The sequence below is a fragment of the Jaculus jaculus genome, chromosome 13 (genome assembly GCF_020740685.1).
Source record: "Jaculus jaculus isolate mJacJac1 chromosome 13, mJacJac1.mat.Y.cur, whole genome shotgun sequence".
Taxonomy (NCBI): Eukaryota; Metazoa; Chordata; class Mammalia; order Rodentia; family Dipodidae; genus Jaculus; species Jaculus jaculus.
The window spans coordinates 47,110,379-47,130,339 of record NC_059114.1 but is presented as its reverse complement, the minus strand read 5'-3'; the positions used below and the strand labels follow the sequence as shown (position 1 = coordinate 47,130,339).

General features: G+C 44.2%; 1 protein-coding gene across 1 annotated transcript in view; it reads right to left on the bottom strand.

Annotated features, from left to right (window-relative positions):
• Positions 1–11,065, bottom strand: part of Sil1 (SIL1 nucleotide exchange factor) — a 359,491-nt gene extending 348,426 nt beyond the window's left edge. The window contains exon 1 of the mRNA XM_045132285.1: positions 10,936–11,065. The gene's annotated coding sequence lies outside the window, so the exon portion shown is untranslated. The remainder of the gene's footprint in view (positions 1–10,935) is intronic.
• Positions 11,066–19,961: the final 8,896 nt, after the last annotated feature.

Below are 19,961 nucleotides of genomic sequence, written 5' to 3'. Positions count from 1 at the left end.
GACATTCCCACATCAAAAATGTGCATTGCGAGGGAAGACTGAACCCATGCAAGACTGAAGACAAACAAGGTAAACATCAAATCCTGTAACTCCAAGTCTAACACCCATTACCAGTGACAAAGTCTCTGGATTTCAAATTCCGCCCCTCCAGCTGGACTGCTCACAGCCTGGGGAACAGTCCATCCCACGCCTCAGCAGCTCTCCTGTCTCATAACCCTGGTGGGGGTCTCCACTGCGACGCAATCCTCATGGCTCCATCAGGCCTCCACCCAGAGGCCATTTCCAAACCACACTGTGCATACAATGACCCTTTTGTTTCCCTGCATTTGTTATATATACTTCCATAGTACTAAGTGGGATAACAACTTTGTCAATCCAGACGGCATAAAGCTGACTTTGAGGAACAAAACACTCCTTCAGCATCCAGGCCCCTACTTTCAAAAGAGTCGGCATTCTTTCTGCTTTCCCCATGCAGAACAACGGTGGTAATCTCTCAAACAATTGCAGATGAATGGGTACTGTCTCTGTTGTTGCCGTTGTTGTTGTTTTTGGAGGTAGGGTTTAACTCTAGTTCAAGCTGACGTGGAATTCACTATGTAGTCTCAGGCTGGCCTTGAACTCACAGCGATCCTCCTACCTCTGCCTCCTGAGTGCTGGGATTCAAGGTGCCCATCAGGTGGACAACAGCAGCAGGAGTGCGCCAACTAAGACTGGCAAACTGCACCCCCTCCACATGGCAGGAGCTCTCTGTACTTCCTCCTTTTTCCTTCTCTTAATCTAATAAAGACTCTCGAAACCTTAAGAAACAAAAGACTGGCAAACTTGGGGCAAATAAACCTCAAGGTCTACCCCCAGAAACAAATATCCTCCAGCAAAGCTACACCTCCCAAATTATCACCAGCTGGGGAGCAGGCCCTCAGAACACAAGCTTATGGGGGGCTGATTCAAACCACCCAATATTAAAATGAATCTGATTCCACCTGTCATGTTCCGAGTGCTGTGTTAACTACCAGCTGGGGATACAAGGGTAGATGAGGAAACTGAGTCATGAACTAGGTTAAAGATGGTCTCAAATTCTTTGCCACTCTGGCCATGGAGAAGTGGAGTTTATCTCCCCTATCTCAATCCAGGCTGTTCTGCAACCAACAGTACAGAAGAGACAATGTCGCCTCAGCGTATGGCTAGCCTTCCAGAGCTTCCCTTTAGTCTCTTAGCCGCAATGCACCAAGTCCACCCACTCTGGTGGGCAGACAGCCTACAAAAGGAGAGAAACTCCACTGAGCCCAGCCTTCCAGCCCCCCAGCCAATCAACACCCACACATGTAAATGAATTCTTCTTGGAACCTCTAGACCAGTTCATTCTCCAGCCGAGTGCCTCTGAGAGGACCCATATAACATCATATAGAGCAGAATAAACAAAACCATATAATGTTCATTTTAAAGATGGACTGGCAGAATTTTCCAATAAAGGGAGTAAATATTTTAGGTTTTATGGTCCATATATCATCTCTGTCATAAATTGTTCTTCTCTCTCTCTCCCCCCTGCTCCCCTCCCTGTTTGGTTTTGTTTGGTTTTACAACCTCCTGAAAAATGGTAAAAGAGCCAGCATAGTGGCAAACACCCAGAATTTGAGAGGTAGAGGTAGGAGGATCACTATAAGTTCAAGGCCTGGAACTTATGTCAGCCTGGGCTAGAGTGAGAGCCTACCTCAAAAATTGTTATTATTAAAGCCAGGTGTGGTGGCACACGCCTTTAATCCCAGCACTCAGTAGGTCATGAGTTCGAGGCCACTCTGAGACTCTCTAGTGAATTCCAGGTCAGCCTGGGCTAGAGTGAGACCCTACCTTGAAAAACCAAAAAAAAAAAAAAAAAAAATTTATTATTATTATTATTATTATTATTATTTACTGATTTGGGTAATTGAAAAGTCCACAGGTAAAATTGATTCTGGGGTCTTTGGGAGTGTTTGTTTGTTTGTTTTGGCTCATAGGTGGATTTAACTCAGGGCCTAGGGTGCTGGACTATCTACGGTCATCAAAGCCACTCTGAGCCAGTAGCTCCAGGTCCTTTGTCTCATGAACTCAAGGAATGAATTTCATAGACAATGAAGGGTGACTTTTTAGAAAAGTTTTAGTTTATTTATTTATTTTTGGTTTTTCAAGAGGTCTTACTCTCTAACCCAGGCTGGAATTCACTATGGGTAGCCTTGAACCCATAGCAATCCTCCTACCTCTGCCTCCTAAGTGCTGGAATTAAAGGCATGCCCACCATGCCCAGCTGAAAAGAGCAGTTTTATTTTCAGAGAAAAAGAAATCAAGTTTATTAAGGAGAAGAGTAGAAAAGTTAGAACTCCCAAGAAATGGAAGAGGTCCCCAAGGGGGTTATCACTGGGTGGCTACAATCCAGGATTTATAAGGCTTTTGTGTTAGGGAAATAAAGTCATCTTTTAAAAATGTTTTCTTTGAGCTGGGCATGATGGTGCACTCCTTTAATCCCAGCACTCAGGAGGCAGAGGTAGGAGGATCACTGTGAGTTCAAGGCCAGCCTGAGACTACAGAGTGAATTCCAGGTCAGCCTGACCTAGAGTGGGACCCTACCTCCAAAAACAAAACAAACAAACAAACAAAATATATATATATATATATATATATATGTATATATATATATATATATATATAATTTGTTTGTTAATTTGAGAGAGAGAGAATGAGGTATGTACCACCTTGTGCGTCTGGCTTATGTGGGTATTGGGGAATCAAACCTGGTTCCTTAGGCTTCCCAGGCAAATGCCTAAACCACTAAGCCAGCTCTCCAGCCCAAATTCATCTTTAAAATGACTGGACTGAGACATGGAGAAGTGTGGCTCTGGCCCAATCATCACCCTACACACACACACACACACACACACACACACACACACACACACACACACACACACGAGGTCACGCCTCTCCTTTCCAACCAGGGAACTAGTGATGTGCCTCTTGGCCTCGGTGCCTGGGGTTCCAGAGCATACCTCCAAACACTAATAATAGTTGACAGGAGCTGTTTGGTCACCACCTTGCTCCACAAGGGTAAAGCAGAACAGAACCAAGGACAACAAAAAAAAGTCTGTGCTGCCAAGGCAACCATGGCTAGCACGTTTCTCAGGGGAGGTTCACAGGGGGTGGCAGGAGCCTGCACAGATAGGCTGTGTGTTTTGTTTGGTTTTGTTTTGGACAAAGCCCTGTCCTTTCTCTTATCTGGGCAGTTTGGCTATCTCATAGCCAGCTGCAAGCCATCGTATTATTCCTCCCCAGTAAGAAGTAAAATGACTTGGCCATTTTAATCCTAACATTCACTTTAATTATAATATTCCCAAGACAAGAACAAAAGGCAAAACTGCTAATTGTCAATGACCCATCTCTAACTGCCCAGCAAGTTCCTTTCCCATGCTCTCATCAAAGCGGTGAGCTTTTTTTTTTTTCTTTTTAAATTTTTATTAACATTTTCCATGATTACAAAATATATCCCATGGTAATTCCCTCCCTCCCCACCCCCACACTTTCCCATTTGAAATTCCATTCTCCATCATATTACCTCCCCATTACAATCATTGTACTTACATATATACAATATCAACCTATTAAGTATCCTCCTCCCTTCCTTTCTCTTCCCTTTATGTCTCCTTTTTACCTTACTGGCTTCTGCTACTAAGTATTTTCATTCTCACGCAGAAGCCCAGTCATCTGCAGCTAGGATCCACATATGAGAGAGAACATGTGGCGCTTGGCTTTCTGGGCCTGGGTTACCTGACTTAGTATAATCCTTTCCAGGTCCATCCATTTTTCTGCAAATTTCATAACTTCATTTTTCTTTACCGTAAAGCAGTGAGCTTTAAGTGAAGGCAGTTAAGAGCGCCAACAAGGACAGGTATGGGACATGTGCCACATGCCAGTAACCCCCAAACCTGGTAGGTGAAGGCAGTAGGATCAGGAGTTCAAAGTCATCCTCAGCTACATCCAAGGTCAGCCTAGGCTATGTCACCCTGTGATGTACTTTTTGTCAATATATAGTCACAGGCAAACTGGGACAAGTGGTCACATATCCCCCATGTGTAACCAAGTCTAGGTGCCTCACAATTTCTTGGCTCTGCTCTCAGCTGAACTGAATAATTCAGTCTTGGATTCTACACATAGCAAGACATGTCAGCAGCTCTCCATCTTACATCCTCTCAACCTGGATTCTGCAAGAATTAGTGTGCTCCTCCCATGACTCCAAAGGGTGGGACTGAGTATCACTAGTTTTCATGAGCCCACTTGAGTCATGTGCCTGTTCGTCATTGTTGTTGCTTTAGTTGTTTAGTTGAGATACAAATCACATTAAAAAATTCATCTTGGGCTGGAGAGATGGCTTAGTGGTTAAGCGCTTGCCTGTGAAGCCTAAGGACCTCGGTTCAAGGCTCAATTCCCCAGGACCCACGTTAGCCAGATGCACAAGGAGGCACACGCATCTGGAGTTTGTTTACAGTGGCTGGAAGCCCTGGTGTGCCCATTCCCTCTCTGTCTTTCTATCTGCCTCTCTCTCTCTCTCTGTCACTCTCAAATAAATAAATAAAATGAACAAAAAAAATTTTTTAATAAAAAAAATTTCATCTTTGCTGGGTGTGGCGGTACACGCCTTTAATCCCAGCACTTGGAAGGCAGGGGTAGGTGGATCGCCGTTGAGTTTGAGGCCACCCTGAGACTCCATAGTGAGTTCCAGGTCAGACTGGACCAGTGTGAGACCTTACCTCAAAAAAACAAAAAACAAACAAAAAATTCATCTTGAGCTGAAGCCAGGCATGGTGGCGCATGCCTTTAATCCCAGCACTCGGGAGGCAGAGGTAGGAGGATCACTGTGAGTTCGAGGCCACCCTGAGACTACAGAGTGAATTTTAGGACAGCGTGAGCTAGAGTGAGACCCTACCTTGAAAAAAAATTATCTTGGGCTGGAGAGATGGCTTAGCCAAAGGAACCAGCTTCAATTCTCCAGGCCCCACATAAGCCAGATGCACAAGGAAGCACATGCATCTGGAGTTCGTTTGCAGTGGCTGGAGGCCCTGGTGTGCCCATTCTTTCTCTCTTACTCTCTCTCAAATAAGTAAATAAATAAATAAAATATATATTTTTAAAAAAATTTATCTTAGCTGGGTGTGGTGGTGCATGCCTTTAGTCCAGGAGGCAGAGGTAGGAGGATCACCATGAGTTTGAGGCCACCCTGAGACCACATAGTGAATTTCAGGTCAGTTGGGGCTACAGTGAGACTCTACCTCAAAAAAAAAATTCATCTTTTTTTTTTTTAATTTTTATTTATTTATTTATTTGAGAGTGACAGACACAGAGAGAAGGACAGATTGAGGGAGAGAGAGAGAATGGGCGCGCCAGGGCTTCCAGCCTCTGCAAACGAACTCCAGACGCGTGCGCCCCCTTGTGCATCTGGCTAACGTGGGACCTGGGGAACCGAGCCTCGAACCGGGGTCCTTAGGCTTCACAGGCAAGCGTTTAACCGGTAAGCCATCTCTCCAGCCCTCATCTTTTTTTTGTTGTTTTGTTTTGAAATAGGGTATCACTCTAGTCCAGGATGACCTTGAACTCACTCCATAGTCCCAGGCAGGGCTCAGACTCACAGTGATCCTCCTTCCTCTGTCTGTAAGTGCTAGGATTAAAGGCCTCCACAACACCATAACAGGCTCATGGATTTTGTATGTTTATTTGTTTTAAGGTAGTGTCTTGCTCTAGCCCAGGCTGACCTTGAATTCACTCAGTAGTCTCAAGGTGGCCTTGAACTCACACCAATCCTCCTACCTCTGCCTCTCAAGTGCTGAGATTAAAGGCGTGCACCACCACACCTGGTTTTATTTTATTTTTTATCAGAGAGAGAATCAGCATGCCAGGGCCTCCAGTCATTGTAATCAAACTGCAGACACGTGCACCATCTTGTGCTCATGTGCGACCTTGTACACTTGCAGGACCCTGCGCTCTTATGTCACCTTGTGCATCTGCCTTATGTGGGACCTGGAGAGCCAAACATGAGTCCTTGGGCTTTGCAGGCACGCGCCTTAACCACTAAGCCATCTCTCCAGCCTTTTGTTTTACATTTTTATTTTATTTATTTATTTATTTCAGAGAGGGAGAGAGAGAGAATGGGTGCACCAGGGCCTCCAGCCACTGTAAATGAACTCCAGACTCATGCGCCACTTTGTGCATCTGTCTTACGTGGGTCCTGGGGAATCAAACCTGGGTCCTTTGGCTTTTTTTTTTTTTTTTGTAAACAGAGCCTCATATAGCCCAGGCTGGCCTCAAACTACCTGTGTAGCCAAGTATGGCCTTGGGCTTCTTATTCTCCTGACTCCTCCTCCAAGTGCTGGGATTATAGTCAAGTACCGTGACACCAGGATTTATAAAGTGCTGGGGATGGAACTCAGGGCTTTGTCAGGCTAGGCAAGCATGCTACCCACTGAGCCATATCCTTACCTGTGCTAGAGTAAGACCCTGCCTCAAAAGAATTTTTTTTAATTTTTTATTTATTTATTTGAGAGCGACAGACACAGAGAGAAAGACAGATAGAGGGGGAGAGAGAGAATGGGCACGCCAGGGCTTCCAGCCTCTGCAAACGAACTCCAGACACGTGCGCCCCCTTGTGCATCTGGCTAACGTGGGACCTGGGGAACCGAGCCTTGAACCGGGGTCCTTAGGCTTCACAGGCAAGCACCTAACCGCTAAGCCATCTCTCCAGCCCAAAAGAATTTTTTTAAAAAGTAGGTAGAGTGCTTGGAACATGACTCAGCAGTTAAAGGCATTTGCTTGCAATGCTTGCCAGACTGAATTCAATTCCCAAGCCACCTAAATAAGCCAGACGAAGGCCTAATATCTAGAATATAGAAGGAACTCAAAAAGCTATGCAATTAAAAAGTCAAACAATCTGAGCAGAAGAGATAGCTTAGTGATTAAAGCACTTGCCTGTGAAGCCTAAGGACCCAGGTTCAATTCCTCAGAACTCACGTAGCCAGATGCACATAGTGGCACAATGTATCTGGGGTTCATTTACAGTGGCTGGAGGCCCTGGTGTGCCCATTCTCTCTCTCTCAAATAAATAAGCAAAATATTAAAAAATGGGGCAGGGGCTGGAGAGATGGCTTAGCAGTTAAGGCATATGCCTGTGATGCCTAAAGACCCAGGTTTGATTCTCCAGGTCCCACATAAGCCAGATGCACATGGTGGCGCATGCATATGGAGTTTGTTTGCAGTAGCTAGAGGCCCTGGCATGCCCATTCTCTCTCTCTCCCTCTCTCTGTCTCTAATAAATAAATAAAAATAAAATCTTTTTAAAAATGGGGCAGAGCCGGGCGTGGTGGCGCATGCCTTTAATCCCAGCACTCGGGAGGCAGAGGTAGGAGGATTGCCATGAGTTCAAGGCCACCCTGAGATGACAGAGTTAATTCCAGGTCAGCCTGGACCAGAGTGAGACTCTACCTCAAAAAAAGAAAAAAAAAGAAAAGAAAAGAAAAATGGGGCAGAGAACTAAATAGGGAATTGTTTTTTATTAAGTACTTTATTCTACTTTACTTTGTTTATGAGAGACTGACTGCTGCTCTCACAACTCAGAACCCACAACCCACTGGTGAATACCAATAATCCCAATCTCAGTAGAGTGGGAGCAAGGGGGAGGGAAATGATGATACCAACACATGATGTGTCCATACCAAGATTCTACCTCATAAAAGATAAAATAAGGGAAAAAAGCCAGGCATGGTGGCTCATGCCTTAAATCCTAGCACTTGGGAGGCAGAAGTAGGAGGATCGCTGTGAGTTCTTGCCACCCTGAGACTACATAGTGAATTCCAGGTCAGCCTGGGCTAGAGTGAGACCCTACCTTGAGAAACCAAAAAATAAAAATATAAAATATTTTTAAAAAGAGAAGAAAAAAGTGGTGTAAGTGTCTGACACTCATTTACAGTGGCAAGAGGCTCTGGTGCACACACACACACACACACACACACACACTTAAAAGTATTTAATTCAAGCCAGATATGGTGGTGCGTGTTAGCAATACCTCACTTAGGAAACTGAGGCAGGAGAATAAAAACTTGAAAAATAAAATATAGGGCTGGAGAAATGGCTCAGTGGTTAAGTGTACTTCCTGTACAAGTGTGGAGGCCTGAGACTGCCAGAGTTCAAATCTCCAGCTCCCATATAAACAGCTGGGCCTGCCCATACACATCTAGAACTATAGTCCTACAGGGAAGCAGACACCTGAGAATCACCAGATCTCCACAAACTCTGAAATCAGGAAAGAGACTCTAGCTCAAAACAAGACTGGAGCTGGCCATGGTGGGCACACGCCTTTAATCACAGCACTCAGTAGGCAGAAATAGGTTGATCACATGAGTTCAAGGCCAGCATGAAGTCACCAGATCAGACTAAGCTACAGTGAGATCCTACCTCAAAAAAAAAAAAGAAAAAAGGGGGGGGGAGAAAAATAATGAATGGAGCTGGACAACTGATGTCCCCCCTCTGGCCTCCATAGGCAAGTGACCCCTCCACCAAAGGTAAGTGTCTGAGGAACCACACACCACATCATCACACACACACACACACACACACACACACACACACACACACACACACACACCAGCAAAATAAAATAACATGGCTTGGCATGGTGGCACATACCTATAATCCTAGCAGTTGAGAGACAAAGGCAGATCATCCACAAATATATAGCCAGTCTGGTCTCCATGGTAAGTTTTAGGTTAGCCAAGGCTACATCATTAGAACTTAATCCCCCCAAAAAAGGAAAAAAAAAATAGGGCTGGAGAGATTGTTTAGTGGTTAAGGCACTTGCCTGCAAAACCAAAGGACCCAGGTTCAATTCCCCAAGACTCACTTAAGCCAGATGCACAAGGTGGCACATGCATCTGGAGTTCATTTGCAATGACTGAAGGCCCTAGTATGCCCATTTTCTCTCTATCTGCCTCTCTCAAATAAATAAAATAAATAAAAATAAAATATGTAATTCAGTTGTTCTTAGTATATTCATAATGTTGCAGATTATTATCACTATCTAATTCCAAAACATTTTAGGGTATTTTGAGGCAGGGTCCCACCATAGCTCACTTGGAACTCATTCTGTAACCAAGGCTGGCCTTGAGCTCATGGCAATTCCCCTCCCTCATCCCTCCTGGATGCTATTAAAGGCTTGAGTCACTATACTTGCTTTCCAAAACACCTTTACCCCCCCCACCCACAAAAAGAAAACAACCCTCCATGCCTAGAAGCAATCACTCTCTTTTCTTCTCCAATCCTAGCAACCACCCATCTATGTTCCATCTATATAGATTTGCCCATTCTGGATATTTCCTGTAAGTTGAATCATCAAGTAGCCCAGGCAGTCTTTGAACTTTCAATCCTCCTGTATCAGTCTCCTGAGTAGCTGGGATAATGAGCCTGTGTCTCCAGGCCCAGTTTAAACTTAATTTAAACTGGGTTGACTTAAACTGAATTCATACATTCTACTTCCAGTGCTGAGGATGGAGTTGGTTTCACCAGAAACATGTGAACTAAAGAAAAAATGATGGTTTACTATGAGGATGTGAGATGAAGCTACCAAATAGGGGATGAGCAGGGCGTGGTGGCACACATCTTTAATCCCAGCTCTTGGGAGGCAGAGGTAGAAGGATCCCTGTGATTTGGAGGCCACCCTGAGACTGCATAGTGAATTCAAGGTCAGCCTGGGCTACAGTGAGATACTACCTTGGAAAAAAAGCAAAAAGAGAGAGAGAGAGAGAGAGAGCTTTTTATTGTGTGTGAGGGGAGGGATGTAAATATAAAAGAATGAGCTCTGGAAGCAAATCTAGGGCTGGAGAAATGGCTCAGTGGTTAAGGCATTTGCCTACAAGGCCCAATGACCCTGGTTCCATTCCTCAGTACCCACGTAAAACCAATGCATAAAGTAGCGCATGTGTCTAGAGTTTGTTTGCAGTGGCTAGCGGCCCTGAAGTGCCCATTCTCTCTCTCTCTCTCTGCCTTTCTCTCTATATATCCAATAAATAAATAAATAAAATATTTGGGGGGGGTAAGGATAGGTTTCACTCTAGCACAGGCTGACCTGGAATTCACTATGTAGTCTCAGGGTGGCCTTGAACTCACGGCAATCCTCCTACCTCTGCCTCCCAAGTGCTGGGATTAAAGGGATGCACCACCACACCTGGCTTAAATAAAATATTTTTTTTAAAAAGAAAGCAAATCCAGAGTTGACCACCACAAATAACTATTTATTGAGTGCATGAACCAGCTACTGTATTATTTATTATTATTTATTATTGTCTTCTTTCATTTAACCCTTACTGCAACCTCATGGAGAATCCACTATTTCTACTTTGTAAATGAGGATATTGAGCTTCACAAAAGTTGAATAAATCTCCCAAGTTTATACAGCCAGAAAGTGAGATTTGAAGCTAGGTTTGATTGCAAAGTGTCCAAGAAAAAATATACTTTGAATTATGTTAAAATGTATCGACTAGAGGCCCGTTTATTTCCATTGCCCAGTATCACTATACTCAACAAAGAAGAGTCTATAACCAAAAGTCCCTTCACACCAAAGAAAGGAAGGAACAAATTTTTATAACAGAAAAAGAAAACCCGTTGACATTTTTCCCCTTTACATTTCCAAGTAAGTTTCCCGATTTTGTCAGATACTGCATCATTGGCATTGAGATTAAGCAACTATATTTTTTCAGAAAGACCCCCCGCCCTTCTCCTTGTAACCTCCCACCTTTTTCTAACAGGTCCAGAAATTCAGCTAAATTCTGCTTATCAAGAGCTTGGCAAATGCAGAACTTGACACCACACTCTCCTCCTCCTCCAGGTATGGTTTACAAGAGCTCTTAACTGAGACTCTTCAGAGATCCTTACCGTGAGGACTGGGGCCAGGGAGCTCTGGCTGCCTGGCCTCTGCTTCTGTCAACTAGAGTCCAGATGGCGTGTGATGAGGGGTGACAGCGAGGGGCGGGGGTGCTGAGCAGAAGATGAAAGCCAGCCAAAGACTTGAAAGGGTGTAAGAAGTCAAATCCCTTGCCTTGATCCTCACCCTATTTCCAAACGGCCAGCTTTTGAAAAATCACAGCAGAATAACTTCAGATTATTCTATGTACCATATTAGACTTCATGTTAAGCTACAAGTTTACACGATCACACTGACTCTTCCTTGAGAGAAGCCCCCCCTTCCTGCAGCCCCCTCCTCTACAATACACACATGTCTCCAAAGCCACTTGCATCCTAAGCTTTTGAACGATTTACTGCCAGTACTGCAGACAAATAAGTGAATAACTGGCAGTTGATTCCAAAGACAGAATGCTCATTTGCATGAGTGGTTGCATGTCATTTGCATTATATTTGCAAGTCATTTGCATACCACATCCAACCTGTCAAAATGTACATAAATCTTTTATACTTTTACCTTATTTACTTATTTATTTATTTTTTCTAAAAAGGGCTACACCTCCACATCCTGCCCAGACTGGTTGAGGATTCCTAGTGTGATTGTGAAGAGCCTTACTTGAAGATCTCTAACTATAAATGATCTGCAAGGATCTCACAACTGCATTTGAGAAACTTCATTCATTTATTAAAAACAGAAAGCTGGGCGTGGTGGTGCACGTGTTCAATCCCAGCACTTGGGAGGAGAAGGGAAGAGAACTGCCTTGAGTTCGAGGCTGCCCTGAGACTACATAGCAAATTCCAGGTTAACCTGAGCTAGAGCAAGACCCTACCTTGAAAAAAGAAAGAAAGAAAACCAAAAACCAAAAAAAAAAAAAATTACAAAAATCCTAGCTACAGTGGTAAATGCCTGTAGTCCCAGCACTGGGACTGGATGGGTGGTGGCTGATAGAAGAGCCCCATGAGTTGGAGGCCAGCCTGGACTACTGTTGGGCACTGCCAAGTGCAGGCGCTGTAGGCCGCAGGAACCACAGATTACCTAGTGAATTCAAGGCCAAGGTCAAGTGGACTACATAGGAGACGTTATTTCAAAAAACAGAAAAAAAAAATAGTTAAGCAAATCTGTGTGTGTGTGTGTGTGTGTGTGTGTGCGCGCGCGCGCGCGTGTGTGTGTGTGTGAGATGCATGCCTATAATCCTGGCAATTATGAAGGAAGTGAAGGCAGGAAGACCAAAAGCTTCAGACCAGACCGAGATACATAGTTTTTTTGAGACAGGGTCTCACTATCTATATAGCCCAGCTGGCCTGTCGAACTCTCAACCTTGCTGCCTCAGCCTACCAAGAGCTGGAATTACAGGTATGTGCTATTACCCCCCAACACAAAAACATAAATCTATAAGGCACACTGTTGTTCTAGGTGCTAAGGATATATCTGTGAATTTGAGAATAATTACAGCATTAAAAACTAAATTATGGGGCTGGAGGGATGGCTTAGCAGTTAAGGCACTTGCCTGCAAAGCCAAAGGACCCAGGTTTGATTTCCTAGGACCCACGTAAGTCAGATACACAAAGTGGCACATGCTTCTGAGTTTGTTTGCAATGGCTAAAGGCCCCAGCACACCCATCTCTTTCTCTCTTCCTCTCTCTATCTTCCTCTTTTTCACTCTCTCTCTCAAATAAATAAAATTAATTAATTAAAAATTAAAAAAACTAAATTGGGCTGGAGAGATGGCTTAGTGGCTAAGGTGCTTGCCTGCAAAGCCTAAGAACTCATGTTTGAATCTCCAGGTCCCATGTAAGCCAGACACACAGAAATGCAAGTGCCAAGGTCACACATGCACACAAAGGGCACATGCGTCTGGAGTTCATTTGCAGTAGTTGAAGGCCCTGGTGCTCCCATTCTTTCTCTTTCTTTCTCTTTGCCTTTTTCTCTTTCTCTCAAATTAAATTAAAATTTTTTTTTAAACTAAGTTATTGGCTGGAGAGTTGGCTCAGTGGTTAAAGTGCCTTCCTGCAGAGTCTAACAACCTGAGTTCAATTTCCCAGTCCCCACATAAAGCCAGATGCATAAGGTGATGCATGTATCTGGTGTCCATTTACAACAGCTGGAGACCCTGGAGTGGCCCTTTATTTCTCTCTCACTCTCACTCATAAATACATTAATTATTTAAAAAGAAAACATAGGGCTGGAGAGATGGCTTACTGGTTAAGACATTTGTTAGTGAAGCCTAAGGACCTATATTTGACTCTCCAGATCCCACATAAACCATACACACAAAGGTGAGGCAAGCTCATGGTCACACATGCCCACTAGGTGACTCAAGTGTCTGTAGCTCAATTTCAGTGACTGAGGCCCTAATGCACCAATTCTCTTTCTCTCTCTCTCAAAAAAAAAAAAAAGAAAAAGAAAGAAAAGAAAAACTAAATTATGCCAGGCATGCTGGTGCACACCTTTAATCCCAGCACTCGGGAGGCAGAGGTAGGAGGAACGCTGAGAGTTCAAGGCCACCCTGAGACTGCATAGTGAATTCCAGGTCAGCCTGGGCTAGAGTAAGACCCTACTTCAAAAAACAAAACAAAAACCTAAATTCTGACATTTCAGAATATCTTTGGGCACATACCAAACAATAAATACAAATGCAGCTGGGTGTGGTAGTGCACATCCCAATACCTGAAAGGTAGAGGCAGGAGGATCAGGAATGCAAAGCCATCCTCAGTGACAAGCAACTTTGAGGCCAGCCTGGGCTACATGATAACCTACCTCAGATGGATATAGATAGCTTTTTTTGAGGTAGGGTCTCACTATAGCCCAGGCTGACCTAAAATTTACTATGTAGTCTCAGGGTGGCTTTGAACTCATGGTGATCCTCCTGCCTCTGCCTCCGGAGTACTATGATAAAAGGTGTACACCACCATGTCCAGTGATAGTAGCATTATTATTATTATTATTATTGCTTTTTCAAGGTAGGATTTCACTGTAGCCCAGGTTGACCTGGAACTCACTCTCTAGTTCTAGGCTGGTCTCAAACTCAGAGCACTCCTCCCACGCCTGAGTGTTGGGGTTAAAGGCATGCTCCACCATGCCCAGCTTTTAGATTGCCAATGTCAAAATTTTTTTAAAGATTTATTTTTGTTTATTTATTAGAGAGAGAGTGTGTGTGAGAATGGGTGCATCAGGGTCTCCAGCCACTGCAAATGAACTGTAGATGCATGCACCACCTGTGCATCTGGCTTATGTGGATCTGGGGGAATCAAGCCTCAAACCAGGGTCCTTAGGCTTCACAGGCAAGCGCTTAACTGCTAAGCCATCTCTCCAGCCCCAAAATTTTTAAAAATTACTTATTTATTTATGATTTGAGAGGGAGAGAGACAGGAAAAAAAAGAAGAAGAGGCACACAGAGAGAATGGGTGTGCCAAGGCCTCCAGCCATTGCAAACAAACTCCAGACATCTGAACTACCTTGTGCATCTGGCTTACTTGGGTACTGGGGAATCTAACCTGGGTCATTAGGCTTCACAGGCAAGTGCCTTAACCTTTAAGGCATGTCTCCAGCCCTGTGTTCCACTTTCTTTAAGATAAAGTTTCTTACCACTGCAACCAAACTGCCAAACTACAAAGGAACATCAAACTAGGCCTATAGCTTTGGACTCAACTGGCTTTGCCTCCCTCCGTTGTGTAGGCACATAGATCCCATGTGTATGTGCCACTTTGCACTGGGCTTTACGTGGGTGCTAGGGAACTGAACCTAGGCTAGCAGGCTTTGCAAACAGGCCTTCTCTTGTCTTTAACTGCTGAGACATTTCTCTGGCCCAAATGTTTCTTCATTTTTTTAAAAGGATTTATTTTTATTTATTTATTAGAAAAATAGAGAGTGAGCCGGGCGTGGTAGCGCACGCCTTTAATCCCAGCACTCAGGAGGCAGAGGTAGGAGGATCGCCATGAGTTCAAGGCCACCCTGAGACTACAGAGTTAATTCCAGGTCAGCCTGGACCAGAGTGAGACCCTACCTCGAAAAACCAAAAAAAAAAAAAAAAAGAAAGAAAAGAAAAATAGAGAGTGAGAATGGTTGCACCAGGGCTTCCAGCCACTGCAAACAAACTCCAGACGCATGTGCCACCACCATGTGTATCTGGCTTACGTGGGACCTGGAGAATTGAACTTATGTCCTTAGACTTTGCGGGCAAGCGTCTTAACCACTAAACTATCTCTTCAGCCTGAAAGCTAGCTTTGTTAAGGCAGTTTCACTTAGGGATTGAGGTCCAAAGAGAACCAGGAGATGTCACCCCACATGCCACCTCGCGCTGGAACAAAGATGGAACTCATGGATATGCAGGCCATTCTCTGCTTGCCTCTTCTAAAGAGGATGACAATCTCTAAGAGTTATTTGCCAGACTTTCTTGAAGGTAGATGTGGCTAAGGAACCAGTTTGGACCATCACACATAAGCACAAAGATTATGAAGAGGTTCTTGGGGGCAATTCCACCACTAAAATCTCTCCCCCCAGCCCAGGTTTGATTCTCCAGTGCCTGGGTAAAACCAGATGCACAACATGATGCATGCATCTGGAGTTCATTAACAGCAGCAAGTGGTCCTTACATGTCCAATCTCTCTCTGCCTCTCTCCCTCTCAAATAAATAAATAAAATACTAACAATGAATACATACATTGAAACATGTCACTTTGGGACAACCTGAATTTGTGTTCTGGGGCCATAGTCACTCGTACTTGGCTCAGAGAAAACCATCTCTCGGGCTGGAGAGATGACTTAGTGGTTAATGCACTTGCCAGCAAAGTCAAAGGACCCAGGTTTGATTCCCCAGTACCTAAATAGAGCCATATGCACAAGGTAGACCATGGGTCTGGAGTTTGTTTGCAGTGGCTGGAGGCCCTAGCATGCCCATTCTCTCTCTCTCTCTCTCTCTCTCTCTCTATCTATCTGCCTCTTTCTCTCTCTGTATGTTGCCCTCAAGTCAATAAAAATAAACAAAAATTTTTTAAATATATATATATTTATTATTTGAAAGAGTCAGATCGAGAGAGAGAGGGAGAATGGGTACACTGGGGCCTCTAGCTACTGCAAACCAACCCTAGATGCATGCACAACCTTGTGCATGTGGCTTATGTGGGTACTGGGGAATCGAACCTGCATCCTGGGGCTTTGCAGTCAAGCATCTTAACCACTAAGCCACCTCTCCAGCCTCCATTGTTATTTTAAATTTTATTTTATTTTATTTTATTTTGTTTTAAGGTAGGGTTTTACTCTAGCCCAGGCTAACTTGGAACATACTCTGTAGCCCCAGGCTGGCCTTGAACTCAAGACCTCAGCTTCCCAAATGCTGGGATTAAAGGCATGCACTACCACATCCAGACAGTTGTTTTATTTTTTTTAATATTTTACTTTTATTTATTTGACAGAGAAAGAGGTAGAGAGAGTGGGAGAATGGGCGTGCCAAGGCCTCCAGCACTGTAAATGAACTCCAGATGTGTGTGCCCCCTTGTGCATCTTCCTAACATGGGTCCTGGGGAATCAAACCTAGGTCCTTTGGCTTTGCAGGCAAACACCTTACCTGTTAAGCCATCCCTCCAGCCCAGTTATTGTTTTATTTTTTAGTTTTTGGTTTTTCGATGTAGGGTCTCACCCTAGATCAGACTGATCTGGAATTCACTATGTGATCTCAGGATGAACTTGAACTCACAGTGATCCTACGACCTCTGCCTCCTGAGTGCTGGGATTAAAGGCACGTGCCTCCAGGCCTGACCAATACTCCTTTTTTTAAAAAATTAATTATTTATTTATTTGAGAGCGACAGAGACAGAGAGAAAGACAGATAGAGGGAGAGAGAGAGAATGGGCGCGCCAGGGCTTCCAGCCTCTGCAAACGAACTCCAGACGCGTGCGCCCCCTTGTGCATCTGGCTAACGTGGGACCTGGGGAACCGAGCCTCGAACCGGGGTCCTTAGGCTTCACAGGCAAGCGCTTAACCGCTAAGCCATCTCTCCAGCCCCCAATACTCCTTTTTGACAAAGCACAACTGGCTATTGAAAACATTTTGTTTGTGGGTAGCTTGGCTTTTGTAATTGATTTAGAAAGAACATTTTTAAAAAAATTTTTATTCTTATATGTTTATTTGAGAGTGACAGACAGAGAGTATGAGGCAGAGAGAGAGAATGGGTGCACCAGGACCTCTAGCCACTGTAAATGAACCCAGATGCATGCACCACCTTGTGCATCTGGCTTACGTGTGTACTGGAGAATCGAGCTTTGAACCGGGGTCTTTAGGCTTCACAAGCAAGTGCTTAACTGCTTAGCCATCTCTCCAGCCCAGAACATTAATTTTTTTTTTTTTTTGAGGTAGGGTTTCACTCTAGCCCAGGCTGACCTAGAATTCACTATGTAGTCTCAGGGTGTCCTAGAACTCACAGCGATCCTCCTACCTCTGCCTCCTCAGCACTGGGATTAAAGGCGTGCACCACCACGCCCAGCCAGAACATTAATTTTCATTCCACCAAAAACACAACATGAAAGCTACAGAAATTTGCCTGTGTGGGGTATTTGTAGTTGTTTGTGGCAATCTCACTATAGCCCAAGATGGCCTTGAATTCACAACAATCTTCCTACATCAGCCCCCAGAGTGCTGGGATTATAGGCAACGCACCCGGCTTTGTAGTTCTCTTTGGTTGGCCTTTGATAGGCATGAGCTTTGAAATTTATGCACTGTTGGGCTGGAGAAATGGCAATTGCGTGAAATTTATAAGCTCTTTTCCTTGTTCAGGGTCTTCCTTCTGGTGGTTGTTGGCTTATTAGAAGAGTACCTGTCCTTGGATCCCTCTTAAATTTATCTGTAATTAGATGTAGATAATGTTGAAAAAAGCAACAATACGGTATAGCGTGTGAATCTGAAGACTCATTGAAAATATTGTATTATTTATAAAATTCTTTTGCATAATATTCAGCACAGAATTAAATGACATGAAATAGCTTGTACTGGGGTTGGAGAAATGGCACAGTGGGAAAGAGCTCTTGCTGTGCAAGCAAAAGAACCTGAGCTTAACTCCCCAGAATCCACATAAAAAGCTACACATGCTTGTAACCCCAGTGCTGAGGCGGGTGGAGATAGGAGAACCACTGGGGTGCACAGCCAGTCAGACTGAGAAACAGCAGGCCCAGGCTCAGTGAAAGCTTCCTCTTCAAGTAAATAACCCAGAAGAGTGCACCTGATATTCTCCTCTGGTCTCCACAAGCAGGTGCATGTTGCATGCATCTACACACACACACACACACACACACACACACACACACACACACACACGTCTCATTAAAAAAGTCTACTATAATAGCCAAGATTTTGTGTCTGGGGGAAGCACGTTGTAAGGAGTCTTACTCTTCCTTTGGCTCTTATGTTCTTTCTGCCACCTCTTCTGCATTAGACCCTGAGCCTTGGAAGGTGTGATAGAGATACTGCAGTGCTGAGCACTCCTGTCACTTCTTTCCAGCACCATGGTGACTTCTGAGTCATCCCAAGGTCACTGTCATCTGAAAAGAAAAGATTCTCTACCCAAAGTGAGAGTAGCATTAATATAAGGGTATGAGCATTAAGAGAAGTTCTTACTGGGCAGTTTGGTGAGCATAGTGTATACATTTAGCCAGACAGCAGCAGATGTTACACCCCTAGGGCTCATGACTACCCCAGTTTTAAGTTTTGAGTATCAGGGATGTGTTTCCTCCCATAGAGCAGGCTTCCAGTCCAATTAGAGGGCAGCTGGTTTTCACCATGAGAGACGTGCCACTATTGCACTCATTGGCCTGGCTAGCCATATATAAGGCTTGCCATGTTCACTGCTGAGTATCTGCACTGGTGATTTCTCTCTCTCCCATTGAATTGCATGTAGAATGGCTTCTTCTAGCTTTCTGTCAGCTGGTCTACATGGAAGAGGTTATCAGCTCAGTTCCAGCAGCTGGTCTACATGGAGGAGGTTACCAGCTCAGTTCCAGCAGGATTTCTCAATGGCCTTGAGTCTTTAGCAATAGGGTCTTGCCATCTATTCCTGGTGGGAAACCAAGGGCCTCGGCAATGGCCTATAATGTTCTGGGGGCATCAGGGACCTCCCTGGCCAACAACTCACTGGAAGGTATCCGATGCTGGCACTGAAAATTTTCTAGCAGCAATCTACATCTACTGAGTGTTCCATTGTCCAAAAAAGTGGGTTTCCATATGATTTATTTATATCCTCTTAGGTTTTGATTAGCCCTCCCTCTACCTTTCCTTTACTCAATATCTTCCCCTGACTTCACTTAGGCCTTTTCACCCCCATTATTCTATTCTTCTACTTACATATATACAATAACATCCTATTGAGTACCCCCGTCCCTTCCTTTCTTGAAAAAAGAATTCTTCAGGCTCTTCTTTCCTGTTGGAAGTTGTGTACACTCATGATTTTCTGTGGCAGCCATCTTGGAATTCTGTAGAAACAAGCCCTAGGATAGAACAAATATCTTGAGGACAGCAAAGTGCAAAGTGAGAAAAGCTGGAAATTTTGGGGGCATTACTGAGTGGCCAAATTCACCACATCTAGAGCTACCTACCTCTGAATTTTTTAAAATATTTATATTTATTTATTTGAAACAGAAATTAGAGACAGAGAGAATGGGTGCACCAGGGCCTCCAGCCATTGCAAACAACCTCCAGATACATGCGCCACCTTGTGCATCTGGCTTATGTGGGTCCTGGGAAATTGAGCCTAGGTCCTTTGGCTTCGCAGGCAAGTGCCTTAACTGATAACCCATCTCTCCAGCCCTTTTTTATTTACTTTACTTATTTGAGAGAGGCAGATAGAATGAATGGGCATGCCAAGACCTTCAGCCACTGCAAACAAACTTCAGATGCATGCACCACCTTGTGCATATGGCTTATGTGGGTCCTGGGGAATCAAACCTGGGTTCTTTGGCTTTGTAGGCAAGTGCCTTAACCACTAAACCATTTCTCCAACCCAATCCCTGAATTT